The 7,974-nt window shown below is 36.6% G+C and overlaps 1 long non-coding RNA gene across 1 annotated transcript; it reads left to right on the plus strand.

The window, feature by feature from the left end:
• Window positions 1–108: 108 nt before the first annotated feature.
• Window positions 109–5,551, plus strand: LOC147758337 (uncharacterized). Its single transcript, XR_015318582.1, has 2 exons — window positions 109–709; window positions 4,838–5,551. It is a non-coding gene; the product is annotated as an uncharacterized LOC147758337 (long non-coding RNA).
• Window positions 5,552–7,974: the final 2,423 nt, after the last annotated feature.

Raw genomic sequence — 7,974 nt, forward strand, 5'->3', positions numbered from 1 at the left:
TTTAAGCATAAATACTATTTCTCAGTAACTTAGTCTAAATTCGACGACTCTCTTTACGAAGTTAATTTTCCTTCATCATTGCGACCTAACTATATCACTACTCTTGACTCTGGGCTATTTTTGAACGCAACCTTTTTGGTTATCTGGTCTTCAGGCAGCTAAGCAGCCGTATGCGATGCTAACTACGTCAAATATGTGCGTAACGTAGTCGATGCATCGCAAACGAAGCACTGGATACTATCTGTATGAGATATATATTCGGATCTGACGCATGTAACAAGCTAAGGAAACTAATATCACCAAATACGCACAAATATAACACACAAAGTGCTCAGAAATATCTAAACATCAGTGGGCGAAACCCTTCTGCAGTCGTTAACGAATATTATGATCATAAGCAAAGACTTCATCGTACCGAGACTTCAAAAAATGCAACAATTGATATTAACGTTCATAATAACTATTTTTAATATTATTATGAATATTACAAGCGTGGTTCATCGTAGACATATGCTAATCGCGTCGTAGAATGACCATAGCCGCTTAAGTGGAAGTGCGTGCATTTAACCACTCGTTGTATTTTGGCACGTTGTATTTTGGTATTCATATGAAAGCCGATACAGGCTGCATTCAATAATCTCTTTCATATTGGAGTTTGTCAACAAAAATGGCTTTGCCGATAGCCGAAGTATTTCTACCAGTGGCAGAGGTATGTCCAATAGAAGTCTGAAGCCTTTGTTACTAATGGAGGAGATCTTTCTTGTTTCTTGTATATGAGCATTTTGAGTACTACAACTTGTTGTGAGCGTTTGATTAAAAGCCCTGAGACATTTCCTTAAGAGAAAAAAGAGTAAAGTAATTTATATGCTAAATCAGCAAGTCTTTACGTTTACTCTAATTCAGTTGTATAATTGATGTCACTCTGCTTTACGGTCTACCTACATTTAGGTGCGCGGCTAAAAACCGCCTGTCTCCTAGTGTTACTTCATGCTCGATTTGAGGTCTTCAGTTTTCTATTTTCTCAGTTAGAAGGCTTCAATGGAGAAATGTTTTCTATGGATGGAAAAATACTCCGATGTGCTAACTATCTCTAACTACAAAAGAACTCAAAGGTTGCGTGGCTACGAGTGTACACCTTTTGGTTTTCCTGACTTCAAGACCCGATAGCTACGAGGCACTTTGAGCATTTAAAAATACGCCAAAGGCCAAAAACCTGTCTTAATCTCTTACACTGTCAGACCTATATCACGTATAGAAAAATAACTACTCACAGGTATCAACATGCACAAAAATACATAAACAAATCGGTAATATGATTAGACAAAAGTTGACTTCCCCATCTTCTGTAAAAACACTGCGTCTAGCAAAAATGCCTAAAGTTTGCGTTGTCGTTTTAATGTCTCATAGCTAACGAAAATTTCTACTGATAGAGGGCACTCGATACAATAACAATTTTCAATAGTAAGCTAGAAATTTTCTTTTATAATTAGCCCTTCTGACTAACGCACTCCTAAGTGTTTAGAATAGTAATGTGTTTTAATGCACCTAACCTAATCATGATACGTACCTTGTGCGTTATCCTTTCTCGACAGCTTAGCTACTCTCAAGGTATTCCATTGCCTACCGCTATAACCCATTTCAATTATCTGAAATCAAAGAAATGAAACAACGCCGAACACAGGGTGATATACGTCTCAGATAATTAAACTTGGGCTTATCATGAACTTCCCATGATCAGTACTTTTGAATGACATTTTTTTCAGCAATGTAACGATGAGTGCAAAGCGGTATCACCTATTTGATGATAAATGAACCTTTAATTTGAAAATTGCATGTCACGACCGACGTTTGAAGCCACGAATATGTTAGGACGAGTAATGAGCAGACCGCAGGTAGGCGGGCCTCTTAATGAGGCTTACTTTTTCTTGAACGGACCATGAGGTTGCTGCTACGACCTCAACTTAACCATGTGTGCTATTTACCTTTAAGAGAAAACTGACGTTAAAAAAGTGACGCAGTTACCTTTTGTTGTTATCTAGTCGAAATAATAATCTAGGTCAACTGAAGAATAATAATCTAGGTTGCATATCTCAAATATTAAAAAAATTCAAAAGTAGATTTCAACCAGATGAGACATCATACTAAATTCTGCTTTGCCAAAAAGAAAATTTTCACTAATTTCTGATATTAAATTCACTACTGTCATGATAAACCCGTGGTAATAAACAGAGGAGCACTGCGAAGGCTTTAGGAATAGAAATATCTATAACAGACGATCTTTAGTGTTCTGTGAAAATATAACTGGCACTTCTATACTATTTCTAATATCAGGTCTCAGTAAGGATATTAATATATCGCTGTACGACAGTGATAGAAAATTTAATCTATATCGCGAACCTGTGTTCACAATTTAAGGCGAATATCATCAATTACGACGATAGACAAGAATGGGGGCCTACGTTTGCCGCGTGTAGAGCTTCACACATTGCTGGGTCCAGTTCTGTTGTTCAGCATTACTTCAGACGCTATTTCTAGCGAGGAAATATAAACTTTCTGCGACGTAGACGTTTATCTGAGAGCGATAGATCCGTATGCACGTAGTTACTTATACGTAATACTAACCTTAGGTTTGCTGATGTATTCGCTGTGTCGTTGGAATAACCCAATGTTTTATTTATAGTTTTATCTATAGGCTTAAATCTCGAGAAAGGTCTCTCGAGAAAAGGGGGAGGGGTTTCTACCAAACTTTTCAAAATAATTTAAAGGCTTTTGAACCGTTCTGCATAAAGGAAAATATTATGCACTAGGCAAGATCATGCTACCATTCTACGTTCTGTAGATACTACACGTGTTTTGGTATCACATAGTAAATGATTGAGATTTATAAAGCAATAAGCATGAACAAATTTGCAAACAAACTTTTGCGATTATTTCTATCAGGAAAATTGCTTTTATGTAAGTCGTGATTCTCCTCCACAAACCCTGTGACGCTTACGTTTGCTTGTCCTGAATAATGAGTATGATCGAGTCCTATTTGTGAATGACATATATAACAAATATATATTCTCATGCATAATAGTCTTCGGGCTAACTTAAAAGCTTGCGGACAAGCAAGTCGCAACTCTCGTATGTCCCCCGTCAGGTGATAAAATCACGGTATCCTCATCTGTATCCCCGTAGGCAGCGCTGGTGGCTGTTGACTCTTTTACTAGTGAAATAAACTTTATCAATTATCAGTCACGTATATACAAAATATAATGGTATCGTAAATCGTACTTGAAGGTTGGTAAGGCGTTTATTCAAGAAATAGGTTATTGATAACTAAACATTTTTTTGCAACCTATGATCAACGAGTTCCATTCAACAAAAAATTGTTAATTATCATGATATCCAGTGCCCCATATACCTGTATATGTGTATATATATATAACACAGATCTTATCAATAGCAGAAGAAAGACACGGTCAGCATAATTTCCAGTGATTTCATTGAACTTTATTTTTTCGCATAAAACATTATATTTGATTCACTGGTCTTCGTAGCTTCAACCAAGTTCGAGGCATCATAGGGCTAAACAAAAAAAAGCCTTCATGTATTTCATAACCACCCTAATTTCCGTTTCAAAAGCAGATTATTAAATTGTATGAGACTAGCAGTGACACCCATATGTGGTAATTGGTAAATAAATTAACCTGTGGATACACAGCTCATTGTTCATTGCCGTAGTGATAGTCACCTATTTTGCAATGATCTATTTTACGTTGTATGTAGCTCTACCCACTAAAGTGTTTAGTTCGAATCGAAATAAAGATTTCACATATACGAAATAACCCTTCACCTCACATATGTGTACGACTATATTTGACTGAACTTTGAAAGAGCGCCAGTCTATCAGTCAACGGGTGTAATTTTGAAGAGCCGCTGGACTACGATGAATTAACCTGTAGCCACAGGAGGTAGAACTGCCTATAAAGACACAGCCGATAGGTAAAATGATGGAGGATAACGCTTGTGTATAGGTTAAATAATTTATGAACCTATTGAATAAGATGAAAAGTTCCAACGGGTCCACATAAAATGGTCTCTAATTCCATGTTTCAGTTTACGTGCAGTTCTTTATCGAACGTTTCGATCGCAGTTCTGTCTACCGTCGATACAGTTCCCTGCTGTTTGACGTCGGAGAAACAAAACGAAATGTTGTGTTTCCTTTTAAGTCAGACATATACATACTGGAACTCGTGTGGACAAACATCGTTTAATACAAAAGGACGCCTTTAGAGGACGCTATTTATAAAGTATATTGCAAGGTTATGGAAGGAGTTTTAAATTTTTTTCTCCCTAAATAAAGATTCTCTGTGCCACTTATATTAAAATACTGAATATAAAATACTGAACAGCACTCATTAAAAAAGATGTATTTATATACTTCACCGATATTCAGGTGGACGGCCAAGTCTCTCATTGAAATAGACCAGTGTTCTCTGCGATATCCATAGATTAGTTAGTAATAGCGCAAGACAAATATGCTGGACTTCTAAGACAACAATTGTGCAAACCCTTAGTAACTCCATTTAACAAAGCAAAAGAAGCCATCTGTTGTATATGCTGTATTCCGCTACATCGATACATCTCGTCAACGATTTATTGAACGATTTATTAGTGGAATGGAGTGAATTTCAAGCCACGTTCAATTTCATGTACTAACTTTTCCACCCGCAGATGACGAATCATAGACAAACGATCAAATTATATGAAAAATAGTGAAACAAATTTTTTTTTTCAGGTTTCAATGTGCATTATTTTAAAAAGTGTTCGATAAATACAATTTTTTTTACAGTTTCGGAGTGAGATAAAAGCATCCTGGATATAAGGAGCACTTCAGGCCACACATAAAGCCAAGCAGTACTACGTTCATCGGCACGAACCGAACCAGATAAAGCCAAATCTAACGCAATGAGGCAAATCACGCTAAAGTTTAATTACTCCATTTGTGTTTTGTTTAATCCAGAATGTTCTCTAGTGTCAGCTAGAATGCATGAATGGGAAATGTTTATGACCGCCTACTTCTAGGAGCGATTCTGTGGAGAATGTAAAGCCAGAAGTAGTGAACTGGAAAGTATCGCGATCAAAATCAAATTTTCTTCCAGTTCATTTTTAACCATTTTCTCACTAATAGATTTAATTATGTGTGGTTTGATGTGGCAGTGATTCAAATATTGAGACTTTCTAGAGAATCATTGAAATCGTCAGCGAAGTCGACAATCAACTCATAACCGATGCGGTTTAATCGGTTATTAAATCCGAGTAGCCAAAAGGTTATTGTCAACATTAAAGAGTGTCATATTTTAACTTGACCTTTTGATTATAACCGACTATTTGTAGCCAATATGGCAGTACAATAAAGGTTGGTACTGACACATTCACGCCGACACACACAAAGAACCACACCCGAACTATGTAATGTAAAAACAAAAGTGTTTCAAATTTAGAAATGATCTCTATTGAGTCGTCGTGTATCGACTCACCATATAAAATTAATTTGCACGTTTTATACGCTTTTTTTTCTTTTGTATATATAGATAAGTACTTATTGCTCAAGAAACTTTACTAAATCGTAGACATACTAAAAGCCGATTTCGCAAATTAAGCTTTTGAAAATGTGGTCTGTTTGTAGATCAACTGACTAGCAGGACTGCTAAAGTTGGTAAACTTCCCTTTTAATTAAAATTTTTAATGGAAACGTTTATTGAGTTCAGGCGTTACGTTCGGCGGCAAGGACTGATCCTGACGGCTACTCGCTTGCCACCATAAGCATTAGTTCGCTTTAGTAATTAACATAGCTACATGGTAACCTATGGAGCTTAATGTGCCACACTATTTTTAAAACTGAACTTTCTCTAAGCATATTAATGCCTATAAGACATAGTACAATCTTGAAGCATTGTAAATGGAATCTCTGGGCTGGTAAGATAATCCTTCGGTAGAGCACATGTTCGCCTGACTTATTTTAACAACGTACATAAGCAACTTCTTTGTTTTAAACACCCTTTTGTGCAGGTAAAATTGCTAACATTACACTTACAAATTCGAGCGGTAAAATCACAATGAGATTCAGTAAATAAAAAATCGATCCAATCGATTCTGGGTCTTGTATTGTCAGACCAAGGCAACATTTTTCGGATCTACAAATCTAAAATAAAATATTATTATTCTCTCGTAATTATATCGTTAAATTTTTCACTTAAGCCTATCCGACGTGGCGCTACGTTCAGTCGACTATGGACTACTTCTTGTTAAGCCCATTAGCTACTTATAGGCGTAAAGTTAGACGTGTTTACATAAGACATTTTTCATAAAGTTAACGAATTCCTGAGCCCTATGATCTTTTTGTTTCAGTTTAAAACTTGTTTATATGCGGTTTTAAATAATCCAGAGTCTTTGGCTTTCAGCACCATTATTTTTTTGCGCGATAACAGAATATGAGCGAAATTGAAAGAGCCATTGTCGATTTTTCATGTTAATCGATATTGTTTTAGATGTTCTTTTCTCTCATGTCTACGGTATACGAAATTATAACTAATGTTAATTCTTCATACGCGCTTAATTATGTTAAGCTAGTTAGCCTATGCATTTATGATATCCAAAATAATTAGCTTTTACTGTAATCAAACGGTATTATAGCAAGCCTATAGTAAGGCTTGAGCTTGTTAATGACTGAAAACATAGATGAAAAATTCTGTTTCCTCAAAATCGTACCGACAACGTAGCCGTCCATTTACAACGTCGACATGACAAGCTGCATGCTATAACTACATACTAATCGGTTAAATTTAACTGATGAACACCTTTATTTACACCGAGGGAATGCTTAGCACAGAGAAATATTAGATAATAAACATTAATCAGGAAAAAAGGCAGGTGTACCACGTTCATAAAACTGTCCGCACATATTCGACGCATAACTTGGAATTCAAAATAACGATTTGTAAGATCAGTTTAGGGGTTTAGAGTTATAGATGATATGCGAGAGAAGGCTATTTGGTGTTGCTTCAATAAACATCTCCAACGTATTTTAAGAGATTGTTTTTGCGCACACTTAAGCACTGACTTGGTGTTTCATCGGATCAAGTCTTCATTCCGTCATACATGTAAATCAATAGATTTGTGCAAACGAATAGTATACATCAGAATTTTGTCCTATCGAGATCAAAGACAACCTTTTTCAACACTGCACATTTTTATTCGATTTTTTTATTTTCAGTTTGCTAGGGCACTGGTAAGACAGCACTGACACACCTGAAAACCTGCGAGCAGGCATCTTCCGTTCGCAGATGCAGTTCTTTGCAGCTAGAGCGTGAAACTGGTCCCGGCTTCTACTGGCAGCTGCACCAGCACTTGCCTAAGCCAATTTCATCAACAGATCCCAACAAGAGTCCTTGTAGATCTTAACCTTTCAGATGGGCTTTTTGGCTCATCTAGCCACGGTCACTGCCAACTGTTATGCTATTAGTGCGAGCCTCATAAGCATTTAATAGATGCACCAGTGTCTGTAAATTTGAAGCAATACTCAAGGGAAGCACCCGATGTAAAAATCGGAACGTGTCACTGGCACCCAGACACGTAGCTAAATATAGGCTTCATGGTTACCATCAAACTATGAAAGACGTGCCGTTCATTAAAAGCAGGTAAAAATTATTCAGTACATGTATCGGTGCGGTGGTCTGCTTTTAAACCCTTGATTTAAAAAGACACGAATCGTTGGTTCAAGCCCCGCCAATAATATATAGTATGATTAAACAAAGAAATGAGTATAAATGTCACGTCGGAAGACATCGAGTCGTTGCCGCAATAGACTCGTGCAAATAAAGCATCACACTCAATGTTGCTACCTTAGCACAGCACATTTAATGCGTAAATCGTAACTAAGGACTCGGGTGTTAAACTAGCCATAAAGCTCTATCTGAGAAAATACAA

This window comes from Varroa destructor, unplaced genomic scaffold (assembly GCF_002443255.2).
Source record: "Varroa destructor unplaced genomic scaffold, Vdes_3.0 BEIS01000001.1, whole genome shotgun sequence".
Lineage (NCBI taxonomy): Eukaryota > Metazoa > Arthropoda > Arachnida > Mesostigmata > Varroidae > Varroa > Varroa destructor.